We start from the raw sequence: 24,146 nt of genomic DNA on the forward strand, positions 1-24,146 counted from the left end.
GTAAAGCGGTGGTAAGACCGCAAACAGGCCGGCGAAAAAAAAAAAAGAATTATGACCACCTGCCACTTCACCATTCCGACCGCCATGGCGGTGAAGACCGCTGGGCTGGAGATTGCGGTCTCCAGCCCGGCGATCGTCACTAGACCGCCGACGGTATCAGGACCCTGGATACCGCCATGGATCTCGGGTGGTTGGGAACCGCCATGAGATCCATGGCGGTAGGCACTATCAGTGCCAGGGAATTCCTTCCCTGGCACTGATAGGGGTCTCCCCCACCCCCCCGCTACCCTCACGAATCCTCCCCCCACACCCTCCACCCCCCTGCCACCCCCCAAAGGTGGCACAACCCCCTCCCCACCCTGACCCTGAACATGCACATATACACACCCCTACACGCGCACACCCCCACATGCACATATACACCCCCCTACAGGCACACATACACCTGACAACACATACCCGCACACATACAAACAGACATGCACACCGTCCGACCCGCACACATTTACCATACACACAACACCCCCGCACGCATACACTCACTCACTCACCCCCTCTACACTCACACATGCTCACCCCCATGCACGCACACAACACACAACACCCCCCCACCCCCTTCCCTAACGGACGGTCAACTTACCTTGTCCGTTGATCCTCCGGGAGGGGACGGGATCCATGGGGCAGCTCCGCCACCAGAACACCATCACCAGAACACTGCCACACCGAATCATGGGACGTGATTCAGTAGGCGGTGTTCTGTTGACGTGGCGGTGGAGGCTGAGCAATCTCCATTTTCCCGCCGTCCTCCAGTATGGCTGCTGGCGGCTTTCCGTACGAAAAAGAACGGCAGGCTGCCAGCGGTCATAATACGCGGCGCGGAAGACCGCCACCACTTGTTGTCTTCAGCACGGCGGTACCTCGGCGGTCTTGCAAAAAGACCGCTGAGGTCGTAATGACCCCCATAGAGTGGTCATTTGTTTGTCATAGTTACCAGATATGGTGCCAGATGAGTGTGAGTTGGACACTGAAGAAATGGTAGCCAGTATCAAAGATGCCACAGAAGGTTTGGAGGGTACTTTTTCCAAAGAAGATTGGATTATGGCAGTGGAGGATAATAACACATTGAGGGAAAGTCATTTTGATCAAAGAAGGGGCTTGGTAACGTATGTATCCTGACAGCGTGAAACCTTTCTACAAAGTGGTTAACAAGTTGTCATTGTCTGGGGATAGGGTTGTGATGCAAGTGATAAATTTGTAACACCTAGGATGAGATCCACATTAATTAACTTAGCACATGAAGGTCACTTTGGGCAATCGTTGACTGTTAAGAAATTGAAAGAGAAATTTTGGTGGGCAGCTGTGGATAACTAGCTGATAACAAGATGAAGTACCACCATTTCTTCCAAACTCGTCAAGAATTCACAGAAGTAAGTGAAAGTAGGTTTGGAGGCCACAAAAGAAGAACACTATTGCCCTCATTATGAAATTGGCAGTAAATTCCGAATACCGCTGCGGTGACGCCCGCCAACATACTGCTGCAGGAGGCGAACATTCGTCTGCCAGATTATGACATACACACACCAAACTGACAGAAACCAGCCACAACCACAAATCCGCCAGCCCAACAAACGTGATAAACTATCAAAACTAGGACCCATACCGTTACGCCTCCAGAACAACACCCTCCAAATAATGACCCACGAATCACCACAGCGGACATTCAACGGCAGGAAACCATTGGCGGTGCACACCGCAGTGGCCGAAATGGCCACCCAAAAACAAAACAAGACAACATTGGCTAGAACAAAAAACCCACACCTGACACAAATACACACACCCCACACACCAACCAACAGCACCATAAAACATAACCCCACATCACCCACAAACCTTTGCAAACATGAGAAGACAACTACACCTTGCCATGCCAATCCTAGAGACAACTGCACAAACACACCACAACTACCCATTCATCCGTCATGCACCAGACACCACACACACCACCACATTACTCAACACCTTCTGCACAACACGCACCACACAACACCCATGTCCCCACAAAGGCACCCCGTTTCACTGATGAGGAGTTGCGGGTGATGGTGGAGGAATAAGTCAGGGTAGAGCCCCAGCTATTTGAAGTGCACGCATAGCCAATCTCCATTGCCAGGAAGATGGAGTTATGGGGGGAGGATCATGGACAGGGTGAACGCCGTGGGACAACATCCATGCACAAGGGACGACATTCGGAAGAAGTGGAATTACCTATGGGGGAAGGTGCGTTCCATTGCAGCAAGGTACCAGCTCGCCATCAGGAGGACTGGTGGGGACCCCCACCTCCACCCCCACAGCTGACAGCATTGGAGGAGCAAGTCTTGGCAATATTGCATCCTGAGGGCCTCACTGGAGTAGCTGGAGGACTGGACATTGGTGAGTCACCATTACCAACCTACCACCACCCCATACCTGCAAGTCATCTCACCTCCTCACCCTGACTCCCTTCACCCCACTCCATCCCACACAGTGCACCACCCTAGTTACCACCCCTGAATGTCTACCCCTGCATGCCATAAAGACTGCAAGCACATCCCTCCCAGCTCAGCATGAACACCCACCATGGACAGCATGAGCAGCATGGAGAATTACCATCACCATGCACTACCAAAGGTGGGAGGACAACACCAATATCATTGGGAAAGGTAGAAATGCACAATATGTTACAGACAATTACCCTAACTAATCACTCACATCCCCACAGGTGCCCCAGCCAATGTCAGCGGCGAGGGGGTGCCACGGCAACCCAGTCCCCCACCAAAAGATCCCCTCAGTGATTACAGCAACTCTGGAGGTCTTGATCTGGATGAACTTCCTGGCCCATCTGGAGCCACTGGTCAGTCGGCTACCACAACCTACAGCCAGTCCCCCACAGGGACCCCCACCCTCAGACTCAAACACCACAGCAGCCAGCCAACAACACCAAACCTCTGACCCCAGGACATGTCAATCAATAGTGTGGCCACCTGTACAGGGACCTGAGTCAACACCAACCAGGCAAGACAATGAAGGTCCTGGTGTCAGTGGGAGTGGGCACACCATTCAGGGGACATAGGTACAGGGGGCCAGGGACAGTCGGAAGACAGATGTGTGCCAGGGAGGACAGGCCCAGGGAACTGACTGCACAGAAGGCACTAACAAATGTCCTGTTAAACATCATGCAGGAGAAGCAGCGACTGCGGGGGAACACTACCACGAGGTCATGCAACAATTGCAGTCCTTGAATACGACCATGGCTTCCATAGCAGGGGTGCTGAATGACATGGCGAACATCATGCAGGAGTACACAGCACACCAGAGGGCCCCTACCACTAGCCAGTGTACTGACCAGCCCTCCACATCTGCTGCAACTAGTGGACAGGAGGCCCTGCCACAGGACTCACAGGCCACCAACACCCCTCCCCCTGCAAAAGGTGAACCCCACCTCAAACATTCCCTCCTACCCATAAAGACACCAGAGACAATTGCCAAGACCAAGAGCACTGCCAGGAAATGAGCCCCTTAAGAATGCCCCCCTTGTGTTCCACTGAGTCACCTTGTTCACTTTGGACTGCCATTTCTCCTCTTCCTATGGCCCCTTGGACACTGGACCTGTGCTACAAACAGACTGGCCCACTACACTGGACTATTCCAAACCATCACCCCACTCAATTGCACTTCCCATTGTTTTCATTATTCAAATAAACACCCTTGAACACAACTTGAGTAATAGTGCTTTATCAGATAGAAATGTGCAATGTTTTGAACTGTATTGAACGGCCTTATCCTGTGCAAATGTCCTCTAATGTGTCCATCCATCCAACAAATGTGTCTCAGCAGGCTGCAGTCATGACATCAATACACTGTTGTAACCACACCAACATCTGCAATAAGGGAAGGCATAGTTGACAGTCAATTGTGATGCAAAGTTAGAGGCTGGCACAACACTACAGTCACACAGCACTTTACTAAAATGGAGTCATATATAGATCAACAGTCTTACCTGAGTGTCATTGGAAGTACTGCTGAATGTTATGTGCCCTGTTGTCCACATCCTCCTCCTCTTCCTCCTCACTGTCCTCAGTGTCCACTGCTGCCACTGGTGCATTGTCACCACCCTCCTCATGCAGATAGGGCACATGGCATCTGAGGGCCAAATTGTGCAGCATGCAGCAGACTACCACAATCTTGCAGACTTTCTCAGGAGAGTAGCATAGGGATCCACCTGTCAAATGGAGGTACCTGAACATGGCTTTCAGGAGACCAAAAGAGAGTGCCACAATCCTCCTGGTACACTCATGAGCATCATTGTACCAATTTGCAGCCCCTGTTCTCGTATGTCTAACAGGGGTCAAAAGCCAGCTGGAGTCACCTGTAAGAAGGGAGGGACACACATTAGCAATGCACAATGGCATGGGGTATGACTCCAGTAGGCACACACTGACATACATTGGGTGGGGACTCAAGCTCACCTATAAGCCACACTCTAAGCCTCTGTAGTCGTGTCATCACCTGTGGGATGCTGCTATTCCTCAAGACATGGGCATCATGAACGGATCCAGGATACTTGGCAGTGACATGGGAGATGTACTGGTCAGCAAGGCTCACCATCTGTACATTGATAGGGTGCAAACTCTTCCTATTGATGTACACCTGTTCATTTGCCCTGGGAGGGACTAAGGCAATATGGGTCCTGTCAATGGCCCTAATCACATGTGGTATGTGTCCAATTGCATAGAATCCAGCCTTTAAAGTGGGCAAATCTTCACTCTGGGGAAATGAGATGTAGCTGCACATGTGTTTGAGGATGGCAGCCAAAACGCTTCCAAGCACAATCGAGAAAATTGACTGGGACATTCCTGCAGCCAAGCCCACAGTCACCTGGAAAGAACCAGTTGCCAGGAAATGGAGCACTGACAGTACCTGCACAAGTGGGGGAATTATGTGGTGCAATGGATAGGAGGTAGCAGATCAGGCTCCAATTGTGCATGCAGCTCGGTGATTGTGGCCCTGTCCAGACGATAGGTGAGTATGTTGTGCCAGTCCTCCAGTGCAGCCAAAGTCCACAAGGGGTCTGTACACAGGTGCTTGCCTCCTCCTCCTATTCCTCCGCAGTGGTTGATATCTAAGTGAGCCAAAAGTAAAATGGGTGTGACTACAGGACATACGGACACACAACATCATAGTACACACATATAAATTCCAAACATGAGTACTCACAGTAGGAAATGGCAACCCCCTGTCCTGTATGCAGGGACAGGTGGAAGTGACTTCACAACGCTGACGTTAGGCATTATGGCGGATGGCGGTCTGCACCGCCATGCAATTCCTCATTGGCTAACATGGGGATCTATGGAGTACAGGAACCAATGATGATCAGCGCCAGCAGTGATGGTGTTCACCGCCGCGGACATGACTGCCATTTTCTTTCTACCACTTCACTTGATTCCTGACTTTCCCTGAATGACATCTCCACTGCGGGACCTGTGTCTGGAACCTACCATGGCCCCTGCTACAGGGGAAAGGGCCCCAGCCTTCACATCAGAGAGGCTCATGGATGGGGTCCTACCCCTGAATGGGCAGTTGTATGGGTTTCCGGACCAACAGGTGAGTACATCATGGGTACGTTGCATGCGACATGACTGTATTTAGATGTATGGGTGTGCTAGCAGTGTGTCATTTAGTGGGTATGGCTGCAGGCAATGTGAATGCAGAGGTACGGGTCATGTGTGTGCTTGATTAGGGGCAAATTCAGTATGTGAGCCATTTGTTTGACTGGCTGGATTGTCTGGTTCATGGTGTCCCTCTGTCTGTGTTTCCTCTGCAGGTCAGTGCCCATCAGAAGACGGGGTTGTGGCATGTCATCGCCAAGGACATGTGGACCCTGGGGGTCCACAGCCGGTGGCTCACTCACTGTAGGAAATGGTGGGAGGACCTGAGATGCTGGGCCCGGGAAACCACTGAGGCCCAGCTGGGGATGGCCTCCCAACAACGGAAGGGTCCCATTCGGAGCTTGACCCCTCCAATGGTCCGCATACTGGTGGTGGCCAATCCTGAGTTGGATGGGTGCTTGAGGGCAGCACAGCAGCCACAAGGGGTGACTACAGTGTTTGTGGTATTCACTTTTTTGTTGCCTGTCATAGGATTTGGGTGCAAGGTTCTAGTCAGTGGATGCCCCAATATGCTGGTTTGCCATTCTTACATGGTCCTGCTTAGCTATGTAGGGTGGTATCCATTTTAGGTATTGCTAAGTAGCTAGCATGCCATGTCAGACAGGGCTTAGTTGGTCCCAGTAGGTGTGCAGATGGTAGTGTCTGGGTTCCTTCCTGCTGTAGTACATAGGCAATGGTCTGTCACTGTGGTCCATTCTACGTACTGTAAGTCCCAGGGAGTGATTGTGATGTGTATGCCATCTGTGCTGTTTGTGCTGTGGCTGACCCTGTGCTCCCTTTTTTTCTCCCCCCTCTCCTTTTGTCATCCTGTACATGTGTGCATTAGCATCATCTGGTGAAGGAGCTGGGGCACCGGTGAGTGAGGGAGCTGCAGCCCACCGGACCCAGCAGGCAGAGTCCATTGACGCCGAGGGGACCAGAAGGACGGAGGGCGAGGGGAGCACAACGGGGGGACTTAAGCTGATACAACTGACTCTTATTCCTTCTCCGGTGGAAGCTCCCTGGTGGTGGAGGACCTCTCTGGGACCACCCCAGCTACAAGATCTTCCGTCACCCCTGTAACAGCAGCACCCTCCCAGTAGCTCCCCACCCAGTGGCCCGTGCCCACTCACCCAGAAGGGTGGGCTTTTTCCTTCGCCCCAGGCACCTCAGGCTTTGCCCCAGTCAGCCCTGCTGCCCTCAGTGATGAGGTTACTGGCCACCTGAGATCCATCTCTGCAGGGCATTCAACCATAGTGAATGTCATCCAGGGGCTGGCATCTCAGTCAATGCAATGCCTACTTGGAGGGCATTCACGGTGCCTTGGCTGCCCTACAGAGATTGTATCAGGCTCTGACCTCCTCTCTGACGGCAGCCAGTGTCCCTGTTTCTTCTGCCCCCCCCTCCAACTACCTCTTCCCAGTCCCTGTCTGCTCTCCCCCAACCCATCCCACACATACATTCTGACAAGCATGCACCCAAAACAACAGACAGGACTCGCACTGACACAGGCAGCACACTTCTCTCCACAAACGCACACACACAACCTGATGCACACACAACAACAGCCACTGCCTCCACTGTCTCCCCATCCTCCTCCTCCCTCACAGTCACATCAGCACTCACACTTGCATGCACTGTACAGCCTTGCCCACAGTTTAAGGGAAGAGGTACCACTCATTAAAACCTTTGTATCGCCTACTTTAAGCACTTAATAAATGTTTTTGAAACTTAAAAAAAAAAAAACAGTTCCAAGATGCTTGTTTCCAGTCCAGGGAGGAGCTGGCCTGGCAGTTTGGGGTGGACTGCCAGATCTGTGACTGGGGTAAATGTTTGATTTGTTCCGCATTCCATCCATCATTTGTGTTTGTTTGCTTTTGTTGCCATAAGTGTGCACGGTATGCCCAGACGTGGGTCCTGGACTCACTGTGCCACTGGACTCAAGTTAGCCTGGCTGATGAAGGGTGATACTCTGCAACTGGTCTTAGGATGCTTGTTTCTGGTCCGGAGAGGACATAGTCTAGCAATTTGGGCTGGACTGTTGCCATGGGGAACAGAGTTAAGACTTGATTTGCATATGGCTGGGTCCAAACTGGTGTGGCATGGTGAGCAAAAGAATTGATGGATTAAACCCAGATCTTTAACTGGGGGTGAATGTTTGATTGGTTCTGCATTCCATTCATCCTTTGTGTTTGTTTGCCACAGTCACCACAAAAGCAGACCCGCAGACGTGCACTCCACACACCACATGCGCAGTCACCACCCCCACCACCTCATGCAGCACACCCACCTCACTTGCGGACACCACCTCAAAATACATCCACACGTCCTGTTTGTCCTCCCCCACCTTGTTTGCCCCTCCAAAGATGCACAAATTCTCCCACTCAGACACCCAACAGCCATCCACCTCACACATGCACACTGTCCATGCAGCTACACCCAAGTCCAGCACACCTCTGCCACCAACAACCACTCCCTCTACTTCCACTCCCATTCCTCCTCCCACACCCCCCCATTGGTCTCAAGAAGCTTTTCCTTTCCCACCTTGACCTCTTCCCTCCCCACACCCGTTCTGCCCATAAGAGAAAAGTCCCATCTCCCAAACCCAGTACCCCCTTCTCCAAGTCAACTCCTGTTCCTCCCCCTAAGAGTACTCCTGCCACTAAGGTGCAAAAGAGTGGAACTCCGTTCTCCCCGTCCCAAGGGTACCCCTCCTCCCCCACAACAGAAGGGCAAGTACCCGCCCCCTCCCAAATCCAAGCCCAAGGACCCCACTCTAATGAAGAACCCCCCCCATCCACAGTCCTCCCCCAACTCCCTTCCCCCTGAGGTGCCTGCCTACCATCTCAGTGATGCCCCTGCCCAGTGGAGTGCCAATGTTGTCAGGAATCAAGTTGGGCCTTGGGTGTTGCCCTGTGGCCATTTGCGTACTTTGGGCTGGCCAATGGCCCTGCCTGTATATATGTTCTCAATTATTTATTTGAATTTACGATTGTTATCCAACATGATTACAGTGGTTGGACCAGAGGTATCTATCCTAGCTTTCTTTGCTCCTACACTGTTTTCTAAACTTTTGCCAATTCTTGTTGTTTTTATGGTCTTTACTGATTGCTATTGTGTATATACTTAGTGTGTTTACTTACCTCCAGTTAGGGGGCCTGCCTTTAAGTATTCTAGTATTAGTGTTGCCATAAAAAAGTACCTTTTTTGGTAGCACTGTGGTTCTTTCAGGTGTGATACTGCTGTGTGACTATAGTGGTATTGAATAAGCTTTGCATGTCTCCTAGATACGTCGTGGCTGCTCATCCACAGCTACCTAGAGAGCCCTGGCTTCCTAGGCACTGCCTACACTTCACTAATAGGGGATACCTGGTATAAGGTGATAACACCATAGGTGCTCACCACACACCAGGCCAGCTTCCTACAGGCTACATTCAGGAATGTCTGCTGGCACATCCTGGTAAGCGTGTAGGGCGTGTCGGAGCTGTAGGTAATGGTAAACTTGCTATCGGTATTTAGGATTCTGCTTGAAGTTCCTAAAAGGATTTCATATGGCCTCCTCCACAGGCGTCTCCTATTCTTGAAATGCCAATGGAGTCCCATGCCCCGAACTCCCTAGCGAGGACACCTTAGTCAGCCACCTACCCTCCCAAAGCATCAATCTATGATTCCACCTCATCCATCGGAGGGCCGCCGTCCATTTTCCAAATGCTATGTGGGACGCCCCTGGAAGCTCGAAGGGATGGGGGCCTCATAGAGGATGTGCACAATGTTGTCTAGCCCTAAAATGGCCAATTTGCCCCTGTAGGCGGGGTCATCCCACCTCCGGGGAGGTCAGTTTTTAAAGCTGATTTCTCTAATAATACCAAAAATATTGCCTTCAGCAAACACAAAAGCATGCAGTTTCCCATACCTTGCAAAATAAAAGTGTGTCTTTACTAGTTCAAAACTGGCCTGATTTATAAATGTAGGCCATTTTTTTAGTTCTATGGTTCGCTAAAGGGGGCCACTTTTATTTTGGTGCTCAGGCCTATTTTTTGTCACCTTCCGAACCTGAGAATTCCAATTTGAGAGTCATCTGCATTGCAGAATGAGTGTCTTGCAATGTGCAGACTAGCGGCAGCAAAGGTTACTCATAGATGTTGATAGGCTTTGGGAACAGTGAAGTGTATTGAGGAACTCAATGAGAAAAATTAGCTACAATTGGACAAGTGAGAAATAAGTCAAGCAGGATTCAGCTAAATAAAGGGGGTCATTACAACATTGGTGGTAAAAGGTGCTTACCGCCGTGCCGAAGACCGCCAATACACCGCGGCGGCGGCGGGAGACCGCCACAGCTATTATGACACACATCACGGAATCTGCTGAAATTCAGACACCCACACAAGTCCGCCACACCAAAGGTCAGCGATAAATATGCGGAAACAAATCCTCCACCTCCACGCCAACAGAAACACGCCCATGCTATTACGACCCACGAATCCACGCGGCGGTCTTTCAACCGCGGTATTCCATTGGCGGTACACACCGCCGCGCTCAAAATACACACACCTCTCCAAAACACCGCCACATAGGACAATTCAAAATACACACACCTGATACACATACAAACACCACTCCCACACATCCAATACAATATAAAACAAACACTCACATCACCCACAAACCCCTACGACCACAAATTAGAGACGAAGGCCAGAGAGAGACAGCACAGAATAGATAACACCATCACACAGAGGCACACTACACCATCACCCACACAACATCCACGCACAAAACACCACATACCACTACACCCACCAGACTCATCAACACCTACACCACCCCACACATCACACACATCACCCCATGTCACGCCAAAGACACCCCCGCTTCTCCGAGGAGGAACTCAGGGCCATGGTGGAGGAAATCATCAGGGTAGAGCCACAGCTATTTGGCGCACAGGTACAGTACACATCCATAGCCAGGAAGATGGAGCTATGGCAAAGAATAGTCAACAGGGTCAACGCTGTGGGACAGCACCCAAGAAATAGGGAGGACATCAGGAAGAGGTGGAACGACCTACGGGGGAAGGTGCGTTCAACGGTATCCAGGCACCACATCGCGGTACAGCGGACTGGCGGCGGACCCCCACCGCCTCCCCCACAACTAACAACATGGGAGGAGCAAGTCTTTTCCATCTTGCAACCTGAGGGCCTCGGAGGAGTCGTCGGAGGAACGGACACAGGTAAGTCTAATCTTCACTATCATATCCCCCACCCTACCTGCATGCTATCACACACCCCAACCCTCACACCCTCCCCTATCACCCTAACTCCTCACTAATCTACCCATAACACCAACCACCCATCCCAACCCCAAGACCTGCATGACACAACTAAGCATGGACACCCATCACTAAAGCGTGCCCACTGCACAGACCCACAACACCCCCCAACCATCCCCACACAAGCCCCCACACAGGAATGCCTGCACTGGGGTTCACGCACACCCATCCATAGCACACCATGAAACACACACATGCAATAATCATGTTCTCATACCCCTGCAGGAACCCGAAGGACCGTCACCACACCAGAGGGTCCAGACAACACCACTCCACCCCCAGAAGAGGCCCACAGTGCCGACAGCAGCTCTGCCCTACTGGATCTTGATGACCAGCCCGGACCATCGTGGGCCTCAGGACAGTCGGTTCCCCTTGCACAGCCACAGCCCAACACCAAACTGCCACCCTCTGGGAACACCAGCCCAGCACCCACCCAGCGGACCCATACCTCCCTAACCAGGACAGGTCAATCAGCGGTGTGTCCACCACTACAGGGCACCCAGGCTAACCCACCACCCCAACAACAACAGGGACCTGGGGGCAGTGGTAGTGGGCACACGGTCCAGGGGACGGAGGCACAGGAACACAGGGGAACTGGGAGGGCTGATGTGCGACAGAGGGAGGACAGGCCAAGGGAACCCACTCTCCACGAGGCCCTATCCTCCATCATGGGAGCATACCACCACTCCCAGGAGACGATGGCAACGGTCCTGGACAAGTTGCAGGAGACCCTGCGCCTGCAGGAGGAGCAGTATTTGGGGTTCAGGGAGGAGCTCAGGACCATCGGCTCCGCCCTGGGCACCATCGTAGGGGTGCTGACGGACATTCAAAAGTCTTTGAGGGACACCGTGGCACTCCAAGGGGCCCCTGACACTAGCCAGGACGACGAACTGCCCACCACCTCCGCCGGCGCTAGTGGACAGGAGGCCCGGCCACAGGACCACCACACCAGCACCCAACCCCCTGCAGACGGACAACCACCATGCAAGCGGGCCCTGAGATCCAGAAACAGGACACAGCAAGATGGCAAGACCCCCGCCAGGAAATAAGACTACCTTGATTGTCCCCCCACTGTCCCACTTTGTTACCCTGTCCAGATTGGAACTGCCCCAGCTCCACTTCCAATGGCGAGATGTGCAATGTACCTGTGAGACTAATAGACTGGACTCTGCCATGGACATTATTCCACCATGACCTCTCCCCATTTCACAACCCCCCTACATTTTTATGCACTTCAATAAACACCCTTGAAACCTCAATAATATTGGAGTCAGTCAATGATTGTGAACTTTGTATTGTCAATTACAGTGTTAAAAAAGGTTAGCCATTGGAAGGTCAACATACCTATGTCACACATCACAAGCCTTTCAAGGGTGCAAGCTGTTGACACGTAGGTCAAGACATTAGTGAAACTGAAATGGAAGGGGACAACTCAGTTAACAAATAGGGAGTGAAATGTAGGTACAGGATAGAGGTAGACGTGTGAGATGTAATATAATGTGAAACATGAAATTGTACTCACCTGTGTCTCATTGAAAATATTGCTGTATGACTGACTCCCTGTTGTCGTTTTCATCTTCATCCTCATCACTGTCCACAGGCTCCCCAGGCTCCCCCGCTGCAACAGCACCGTCATCTGGATCATCCTCCTGCAGAAAAGGTACCTGGCGTCGCAATGCCAAGTTATGGAGCAGGCGATGATGATGTCGCACACCTTCTTCGGTGAGTAGAATAGGGACCCACCTGTCATATGGAGGCACCTGAACCTGGCCTTCAGGAGGCCGAAGGTCCGCTCGATTATCCTCCTAGTCCGCCCATGGGCCTCATTGTAGCGTTCCTCTGCCCTGGAACTGGGATTCCTCACTGGGGTCAGTAGCCAGGGCAGGTTGGGGTAACCAGAGTCCCCCAATAGCCATACACAGTGCCTCTGGAGTTCACCCATCATATCAGGGATGCTGCTATTCCGCAGGATGTAGGCGTCATGCACTGAGCCAGGGAACATTGCATTTACCTGCGAGATGTACTGGTCTGCCAAACAGACCATCTGGACATTCATCGAATGATAACTCTTCCGGTTCCTGTACACCTGTTCATTCCTGCGGGGGGACCACAGCTACATGGGTCCCATCAATGGCACCTATGACGTTGGGGATATGTCCAAGGGCATAGAAGTCACCTTTCACTGTAGGCAAATCCGCCACCTCAGGGAAAATGATGTATCTCCTTACGTGTTTCAGCAGGGCAGCCAACACTCTGGACAAGACGTTGGAAAACATAGACTGGGACATCCCTGATGCCATGGCCACTGTTGTCTGAAAAGACCCACTTGCTAAGAAATGGAGCACTGACAGCACCTGCACGTCAGGGGGTATTCCAGTTGGATGGCGGATTGGTGACATCAGGTCAGACTCCAACTGGGTACATAGTTCCCGGATTGTGGCACGGTCAAACCGGTAGGTCACGATGACATGTCGCTCTTCCATTGTCAACAATGGCTCAGCTCAGCTGCTCCGCTGCTGATGGCCTCCCAACGTGGGAGGGGTGCCCGTCGCACCATAACCCCCCTGATGTTCCGGATCCTGGCGGTGGCCTACCCGGAGTTGGATGGGCGCTTAAGGACATCACAGCAGACACAAGGGGGTGAGTTCAACCTCATGCAATGGACTTTGCGTGCTGTGGAGCTGTCTGGGTGGGGGTGGTGGGCTGTGGGTGTCCCTAGGCCAGGGCGAGTTAGGTAGGCAAGGCCCCTCCGTTATGTAGGCCATGTGGCACTCTACCCCAGCTCCAAAAAAAGGCAAATTGATGTATAGTTGCCCCTTTGCCATCCATGTGGGCAGATGTCTACCATTGCCATGTAGGCCATTTCCCAGGAATTGCATGTGCAGAGGGCAGGAGCACGGCGTAATGCAGGGGGCTGCTGCGTTTGTCTTGTCCGCCAACGGTAGCGGTATGCCATGCACTAAAACTCTCTTTCTTCTGTCTCCACCCTTTTTCTGCTCTCCCTGTCCTTCTGTACATCAGCATCATCAGGCGGAGGTACAGTGGCACCGGAGCACGAGGGAGCTGCATCCCACATGGCCATGGAGGGCCACACCACAGACTCTGATTTCACCAGTGGGACGTAGGGCGAGGGGAGCTTCACGTCGGCCACAGGATCACCAAACAGCGATACTGACTTGTCCCCCGATGGGAGCTCCCCTGTGGTGGCAGCACCATCTGTGCGCCCCACTTCTACAGGTACATCCGCCACCTCCCCTACCAGCACCGTCCTCCCAGCAGCCCCTCAGCGTTCGCCCCGTGCCCGCTCACCCAGGAGGGTGGGCATCACCTTCGCCCCAGGCACCTCAGGCCCTGCCCCTGTCACCCCTGCTGCCCTCAGTGAGGAGGCCATTGACCTCCTCAGGTCACTCACTGTTGGGCAATCTACCATTGTGGATGCCATCCAGGGTGTAGAACGAGAGTTGAAACACGGTAATGCATTCCTGGAAGGCATTCATTCTGGTCAGGCTGTCCTTCAGCGAACCCTGCAATCTCTGGCCTCAGCACTGATGGCAGCCATTGTCCCTGTGTCCAGCCTCCCCCCTCCAACTTCCTCCACCCAGACCCAATCCCCTGTTCCCCAGCCCATCCCAAGCACACCTACAGACCAGCATGCACACAAGTCAACACCCAAAAGTAGCTCAAGCAAACATAAGCACCACACTCACCACAAGCACTCACACAAGCATCAGACCCATACAGACACAGCAACATCCACTGTCTCCACTGTGTCCCCCTCCTCCTCTTCTCCCTCCTCCCTCCCAGTCTCGTCTACACACACACCTGCATGCACCACATCTACAGGCACTAGGACTCGCACCAGGACACCCAGCACCACAAGCCGCTCACCTGCACTCACCACCTCCACTGCCATATACACGTCCCCTGTGTCCTCTCCCAGTGTGTCTGTGACGCCCCCTCCCAAAGTACACAAACGCCGGCAATCAACATCCATCCACCTCACAACAGCCTCCAGTACCTGCACCTGCACCCAAAACACCTAAAGTGACACCTCCTACAACCACCTCCTCTTCCTCCACTCCCTCCAACTACCCATCCCAGTGTACATCAGAAATTGTCCCTATGTCAAATTGACCTTTTTGCCCCCCCTCCAATTCATCAGTCCCGTCGTAGCGCCTCAGCCAAAATGCCTCCAGTACCAGTGGTGCGTGTTCCAGGTTTTTGGAGTGCCCCGTTCACCAGGGCAGGCAGTAGGACCCGGAGCCAAGGCACTGTCAGCCCACCCCCTGTGAAGGTTCCGAAATTGGAGATTGGACGACGGGACCGTGTCAAGACTCCTGGTGGTACAAACAGTGAAATGGGATCCAAGGCGATTGGTGAGTCATCTGTAACTCAAAAGAAGGTGGGGAAGGTCCCGAGGAAGTCTCCCCAACCTGTTGTGAGTGTCACGGCGGAGAAGTACGCCATCATTTCCGGCGGTCCAGACACAACCGCCAGCACCCTTGTTACTGGTCAGGAGACCACCGCCAGAGTCATAGCCCAGGAGGGCTCAAGTATCGTTACTGGTCAGGAGACCACCGCCAGAGTCATAGCCCAGGAGGGCTCAAGTATCGTTACTGGTCAGGAGACCACCGCAACCGCCGGAGTCACAGCCCAGGAGGGTCCAGAATCTCACAGCCCCGCTGGGCAATGATGGAATGTCATGCCACACACCAATGTCAGTATCTGAACCACCATCTTAGGCTACCGATGAACAGTCCATAGGCAGCCATGGCAAAGCACCGCTGAACAAGGCCAAGACCGCCATGGTGAAGACCGCTGAACAGGGCAAAGACCGCCATGGCAAAGCACCGCTGAACAGTCCATAGGCAGCCATGGCAAAGCACCGCTGAACAAGGCCAAGACCGCCATGGTGAAGACCGCTGAACAGGGCAAAGACCGCCATGGCAAAGCACCGCTGAACAGTCCATAGGCAGCCATGGCAAAGCACTGCTGAACAGTCCATAGGCAGCCAATGCAAAGCACCGCTGAACAAGGCCAAGACCGCCAAGGTGAAGACCGCTGAACAGGGCAAAGACCATGTGGGTATGAATAGTCCGGCACATCAGGCATCGTTCTCCCATGTGCAGCTGGGACAGTGACAGGACAGGTACTTTCACGGGGAGACTCATCCAGTCTGGGCACCAGTCCCCCTCCAGAACCAGTGGAGACCTGCATCTACCTGAGAGACTGTGGCTTTGCACTCCCCAGGATATGGCAGTGGGCAATCCACCCACTGTAGAGACTTGAGAGACTGTGGCTTTGCACTCCCCAGGATGGCACAGTGGGCAACCCACCCACTGTAGACACTTGAGAGACTGTGGCTTTGCACTCCCCAGGATGGCACAGTGGGCAAACCACCCACTGTAGTGACTTGAGAGACTGTGGCTTTGCACTCCCCAGGATGGCACAGTGGGCAACCCACCCACTGTAGAGACTTGAGAGACTGTGGCTTTGCACTCTCCAGGATACATCAATGGGCATGGAGCCCCGTTGTGGATCTGGCTTCGCATTCATGTGGCTGAGGTGCCCCCCCTTCTGTTCCCCCTGAGGTGCCTGTAGTGTTTCTATCTGATGCCCCGGCAGTGTTCGCTCGGATTTTGGTCAGGTATCTATTGTGGGCGTCGCCCATGCATTTTTGGACTGTTGGTGCACGGACATTGTTGTGTACATACCTGCACTACTTCTTGTTTTGTATATTTATTTTTGACAGATTTCGTGATATATATCCGTATATTTTTTAATGAATTGTATATTGGCTAAATACAAAGTTTGGGCGCTATTCGCTTTGTCATTGCATTCTTCCGGGGGGGTTGTGGGTTGTGGGTTGTTACTGTGATTTTTGTGACTGCATTGGTGTGTATGTTGTAATATGCGAGGGTGGGGGTGGGGGTGTTTGGTGGGTGTCCCCGTAACTTTTGCCTCCCCGTGTCGTAGGTGCAGCACTCACCGGTATGTTCTGCGCCTACGTCGCTGTTGGTCGTAGATGAGCAGGAATGCAAGGGCAGGTAAGATTTGTAGTTCCGGGTCCATGGAGCCCTCGTTCCTCGTGGGATGTGTTGAGGTGAGCGTTTTCCCATTGCAAAAGCTGTTTCCGCCGTGTTTTTATCCACGGTGAATCCGCCCCGGAAAAGGTGGCGGATTGGTGTGTTGTGATAGTGTGGGCGGTACATTGTCTTCCGCCTGTCTGTTGGCGGTGACCGCCGCGCTGTTTGTCTGTACCGCCCTGGCGGGCGATGTGTTAAAGTGGCTGTCTTTGTTGGCGGTTTCCGCCAGGGTCGTAATTCAATTTTTTTGTCCGCCGGCCTGTTTGCGGTATTAGCGCAGCTTTAACACGGTCCGCCAGGGTTGCAATGACCACCAAAGACTTTTCTGGTCATGGCTAAGGTAGCGCACATATCATACACTCTGTTTTCATGCATGGAAATGTTTAAAGTCTGGGGGAGATCATTACAGCTTTAAACTCACTTAAGTTGCAGTAAAAACAAAGACTCTGAGGGCTTGGAAGAACCTACGTCTGAGGAACTGCAAAGGGCCTAGCGCACATTGCTGCTATAAAACCCCCTGATGAACCCCAATGATTGTGCCAGCTTCTGCCCTATTTCCAATGACTCTTTTTTTGTAAACAAGATATTGAGAACGGAGCTACATTACAACTGAAAGCCTACCTGGAAGTCTATATACTTAAGGTAATAAACAATCTGGCTGAAGGCAAAATAGAGAGGTGCAATTGGCTGTTTTGCAATTTTGAACATGTGAAGTGGGTAAAGCAGTGTGACTGATGGTGCTGGAGCTGTTTGCTGAATTCAGTACCCTTGCCTCCTTGTTAAGTATAGTACTGTAGGTGGTGGGGGATTATATTTAATATCCACATTATTCCCTTGAGTAACAGAAGCAGCATGTTAGATTGGAATCACGAGTCCCATAGTCAGTAAAGTGTGGAGGCCTACAGGAATCCTATCTTTGTTCACTGTTATTTAACATTTAGGTCAAGCCCCACATGAAAAACTAAGATGTGGGGCTGCATTTCCATAAGAGTGTTGATAACAATCCGATGGGGTTCGAAAATGACTTGGTGATATGACCAAGTCCAGGGGGACATTCGCAAACCGTTTTTGTAAATTCAAATTTGGATGAACAGAATCAGTATAAAATCTAATAAAACCTAATATCTACTTTCTTAAAAACTCATTACGCTCAACAAAGTACCATTTAAGGATATCATTTTTTTAATTAATTTACAATGCATTTAAACATGTATATGATTAATAAAAGATCTTCTTGATTTTTTTGAAAAACTCATTACTGTCCACCACATTTGTCTGACATATTCCCATCATTATTAGTCTAAAAGCTGCTTGTACGATAAAAAACCTCATGCCCGGCTTCACTGCTTACAGTTTATGCCTCTGGTACCATAGCGCCTCAAATCTCATTGTACAAACCCACACTAGACAAACATGACTTCAACACCAGGGTTGTCATGTGAATTCAGGTAAAATTGGGCAATTCATTAGGTAATAATGACGATATTAGTGGTGTCATGTTTTTAGACACAAGTTGCAACGGTCAGGAGATTGAGAATATTCTGTTATGGCAACATTTACGCTATTTTAAACCATGCATCGAAGTGGTATGGTTATCAAATGCATTTTTTATTTTAAACATGTCTTACCGAAGATTAGGGAAAGCTCCATCATCTAGGTGTCCAATAGAGCTGTATAGCGATTTTGTTGAACACTAGTGCCTGAAGGCCAGAAATGTGAACTCTGAAAGAGTGAACATACTAGAACAAGGGTCCATGTCATGGCAGATACTAAAACTAGGGTCATTGCCCTGGCATGGCACACCATTATTAATAGTAAACAACAAATAATTTCAACTAGAGTGAATCTTCGGAAACCTGGAGCCTTCCTACAAACCATCAATGGCATTGGTCATATGCAGAATCCAAAGAAGAGGGCCATAGTGGACCTGTGAAGGGGATATGTCAGAAGGACATAACAAGATCTCATATGCCTCACTCCATGGGTGTCTATCCCCGATGCCACCCATGAAGGGGGCAAATGAGAAATAAAGCAGTAAGTGATCGTGGTGGATGGGAATAATTGACCTGGAAGACTAGTGATTACTGGGCTGGATGACTTAAAAGAGGTAGAAAGAGAAGAAGGCATGGTTGAAAGAGTTACTGAGGAGATAAGGTAGTAGTAGAAAAAGGGGAGAGAGAGCATGGTCAATGGAGAGGATGCTGACAGGGAGTACGGAGCCTGAAGGGCAGACAAGACTTCGACCAGAACGGAAGACAAGACAAGGAGGAAACAGGCAAGATGGATAAGCCACCGGACTACTTTGGGAGAAGCAAGCAAGCGGAGGATCAAGCAGCAAATAAAAAACACACTGAAATCAGTCACCTACAGGAGAGGTGCTGATTCCCTGATGCCATCATCCATGAAGAGGGTTGTGGCCACAGGCAAGTATCAAAATTAACATTCTGATCGCACAAAATCCTTGCATTAAGGGTTTTGCTGTGGAGTGTTCTCACTAGATATTAATAGTGAACTAGCAGGTAGTAACAGTGGATGAAGTGAGAACCTATTTTTACATGGTTATTGGTTACTATATAGGTGATTTGATCTGGATGTATCAAATAATATAAAGGCCTACAAATCTAAAGCTGATATACTTTACATAGAAGTGTACTGTCATGCAGAATCTCCCAAAAGATGGAGACGTGGAAATCTGAAAGAAGATTGGCAAGATGTCCTTAGAACTGGGACAGATATTTGTGAATAGAGTGTGAATTGGTCACAATCAGGGGAGGAGGTTAACTGACGATGGATTGAATTGAAATAGCCCAAACTAAATAAAGTTGATTAGACAACATTTGGTTGTGTCCTGGATTCAGCACCCTGCAATAGGACCAATATACCTTTATATATTTTGAAGTAAAGAAACATTTGTTGAAATCCACAGAGCTCCAAAATCTTAACACAGCACTACAAATTGCTGCCACAACCTTACATTTCGACTCTCTTTCCTCTCGCCGTGACATTTTGACGTCCTATATTATCCTAAAGTATGTATAGGAACTAGTATATGTCATTGTTCTGACATTCACATACCATATACCATGACATGCAGAATTAATGAAGGTCATGACATGGGACTTGGTCTTGTTTATTATTAATTTGGAGCCAGATGTATCAAGCTCCGGGTTTGCATTTCTTAAATAGCGAATTTAAAAAAATCGCTATTTAAGAAATGCAAAATGGGATATATGAAATTTGCCATTCGGTAATAGCCATTTCTTAAAATTTGCAATTGCTATTACTGAATCGCAATTAGAGAATGGGACTCCATTCGTCCCTATGGGCATTTAGGCCCATAGGTGGGAATGGTTTTGCATTTTCCAATTTGCGAATTCCAGTTGGGAATTCGCAAATTAGGTAATGTAAACTCCAGGGTGCTGGGGGCCTAAGGCTCCCTCTGATGCACCCTAAAAAAATATTTGCGGACATGTGAAGCACACACATGCCCTAGGGCATGTGTGCGCTACATGTCATTTTTAAAAATGCATTTATAATGCATTTTTAAAAATTGCACATGCTTACCACCAAATTGGATTTGGTGGTAATTGCATTTCCTAAATGCCCAAATCGCATTCAGGAAATGCTTGATACATGTGCTTTGGAAATCGCAAATAGGAATTCCCTATTTGAGATTTCCTATTTAGAGAATCACAATTTGCTATTCTCTAAATTTGGTAGCAATTTTAAGGAATCGGTATTTTTGCGATTCCTTAAAATTGCACAGCGAATGCCTTTCATACATCTTGAAAGGCATTTTTGCATTCACAAATGGCCGAATTTTGCGATTTGCACCGTTTGCGAATGCAAAATTGCTTGATACATCTGGCCCTTGGTTTTGTGGCAAATACAGAAACGTTTGTTGGTGGGGCAAAGCAGTTTGTGGTGACTGGTAAGGAAATCATGTATACAAAGCAATGCCTATGTCTGACTTTTAGTGGTATAAACTACTCTGTTCTTAGTTCCAGGTCCTGGTAACACATGCATAAACCGAACAAGAGATGGTTTATACACATCCCTGACATGTTTATCTTCGGACATTTGTTAAAGACTGCTCGTGTTAACTTATTTAACTGGCTGATCAGGATAACTAGGTTACCTGTAGTTGCTCAGTCCAACATTCTGTTACACAATATGACCCTAACTATCTTATTAAAGCAATTGTAAAGTCTACAGATTCACAGTGCTGCAACACTGCTCCCTTTTTCAATATATACCTAGTCATCCACCAAATTTCCATTGTAGCCAAGCCTTCCAAAATATAGTGCTTGATTTAGACTTTGACGGACAGAGGTATATCCATCGGTATGGCGAAGTACCTTACTACCATCTTACAGCGGGTCCTGCCCCTGTCAAATTTAGAGATGTACTCTTGCCCAGCTGACATCTCTTAACCCCTTAGCTGCTGGGCTTCCCCCACCCCAAGTGCTGAGCCCTTTTTTGGCCATTTGGGGTAGGTCGCACTTAGGTCTTCATAACTTTTTGTCCACATAAGCTATCCATGTCAAATTTGTGTCCTTTTTTCCAACATCCTAGGGATTCTAAAGGTACCCAGAATTTGTAGGTTCCCCGGAAGGAGACCAGGAAATTTGCCAAAATACAGCTAAAATTTAGTTTTTTTCAGAAAAATGGGAAAAAGGGCTGCAGAAGAAAGCATGTTTTTTTCCCCTGAAAATGGCATCAACAAAGGGTTTGTGGTGCTAAAATCACCATCTTCCCAGCTCTTAGGGACAGGCAGACTTGAATCAGAAAAACTAATTTTTCAACACAATTTTGGCATTTTACTGGGACATACCCCATTTTTACTATTTTCTGTGCTTTTAGCCTCCTTCCAGTTAGTGACAGGAATGAGTCTGAATACAATTCTGGATCCTTCACCGCTAAACATTTCTACAAAGTAGACAAAATTCTGAATTCAGCAAGGGGTCATTTGTGTAGATCCTACAAGGTTTTCCTACAGAAAATAACAGCTGAAATGAAACAAATCTTGAAATTGAGGTGAAAATAACAGCCATTTTTCTTCACGTTTTACTCTGTAACTTTTGCCTGCGATGTCAAATTTTCAAAAGTAATACCGTAACGTGTGCTGTACTCTTCTGGCTGTGGGGATATACAGGGCTTGTAGGTTCATCAAGAACCCTAGGTAGCCAGAGCCAATAAAGGAGCTGCACCTTGCAATGGGTTTTCATTGCATACCGGGTGTACAGCAATTCATTTGGTGAAATATAAAGAGTGAAAAATAGGTATCAAGGAAACCTTTGTATTTACAAAATGAGCACACAATAAGGTGTTGAGAAGCAGTGGTGATTTGCACATCTAGGAATTCCGGGGGGTACTCATACTAGCATGTGAATTACAGGGCATTTCTCAAATAGACGTCTTTTATACACACTGTCTTACACTTGGAAGGAAAAAATGTAGAGAAAGACAAGGAGGAATAACACTTGTTCTGCCATTCTGTGTTACCCCAAGTCTCCTGGTAAAATGATACCTCACTTGGGTGGGTAGGCCTAATGCCCGCAACAAGAAACGCAACATGGACACATCACATTTTTACATTGAAACTGACGTGTTTTTTGGAAAGCTGTGGATTTGGGCCTCTAGCTCAGCCGGCACCTAGGGAAACCTACCAAACCTGTGCATGTTTGAAAACTAGACACCTAGGGGAATCCAGGATTGGGTGACTGGTGGGACTCTCTCCAGGTTCTGTTACCCAGAATCCTTTGCAAACCTCAAAATTTGGCAATAAAACACTGTTCCCTCTGTTTTTGGTGCTGCAAAGTTCTGGAATCTGAGAGGAGCCACAAACTTCCTTCCTCCCAGCATTCCCCCAAGTCTCCCGATAAAAATGGTACCTCACGTGTGTGAGAAGGCCTAGTGCCTGCGACAGGAAATGCCCCAAAACACAACATGGACACATCACATCTTCCCAAAGAAAACTAACCTGTTTTTTCCAAAGTGCCTAGCTGTGGTCTTTGGCCTTTAGCTCAGCCGGCACCTAGGGAAATGTTGGATCTGGGTTATAGGTAAGGGCAGGTAGGTATGTACACTTAGCAATAGGCCACTAACCTCCACTTAGGTCCAGTTAGGTCTCAATAAATTAAACCCAGCTCAACCCTTGGTTGCTTGGCAACAAGCGACAATGCTTAACTTAGGTGACTAGTGTGTAAAGCATTTAAAAATCACAAAACAGTAAATAAGTAAAATACAAAACACCATAAAATTCGACCAATTTATAAGAAATAGATTATATTTTTATCTTTAAAATGACACTAAAATGATTAAATTCGGATAAGGGGATCCGGAGATATGATTGTTTAAAGAATTTATGTTTTCTAGCGCTAGAAGCAGCTAGCTCACAAAGGGTTAAAAAAGGTAACTCTGGAAAGGGACAAAGTCCAAAGTTCAAGATACCCATGAGGTAACACTGTCACACATACTTTCAGAAGTGTTTCTTGATTCGGGAAAGTGGTCCACAGCACCAGCCAAGGGTTCAGGGGCTCTGGTTTGCCTCTTGGGGTCTGACATTACAACTCCCACTCCCTGCGCTGGCAGGAGGAAGTGACAAGAGCTGCGTCAATTCAGTGGGCGTTGCTTTGAATTTTATACTGCAGGGGGAGGTGCTGCGTTGTTCCTGCTTGGCTGTGCGCCAATTCAGTGGGCCGTGTGTCGAATTTCCGGTCGCCACGTTGGTGCTGCATTGATCTTCTCATTGCAATGTCGGGCTGCATCGTTCTGGTTCAGTGTGCGGTGAATTTTTCACCACGGTGCAGGCTGTGCGTCGTTTCTGGCAGGCTGTGCGACCAATTTCGCCGCACAAGGAGTCCTTCTTGTAGAGATGAAGTCTTTTTGGACCTGAGACGTCAGGGAACAGGATGCAAGCTCTCTCCAAGCCCTTGGAGAGCACTTCTTCACCACAGCCAGAGAGCAACAAGGCAGCAGGGCAACAGCAAGGCAGCAGTCCTTCACAGAAAGCACACAGTTGAGTACTTTGGGCAGCCAGGCAGCTCTTCT

The sequence above is a fragment of the Pleurodeles waltl genome, chromosome 5 (assembly GCF_031143425.1).
Source record: "Pleurodeles waltl isolate 20211129_DDA chromosome 5, aPleWal1.hap1.20221129, whole genome shotgun sequence".
Classification (NCBI taxonomy): domain Eukaryota; kingdom Metazoa; phylum Chordata; class Amphibia; order Caudata; family Salamandridae; genus Pleurodeles; species Pleurodeles waltl.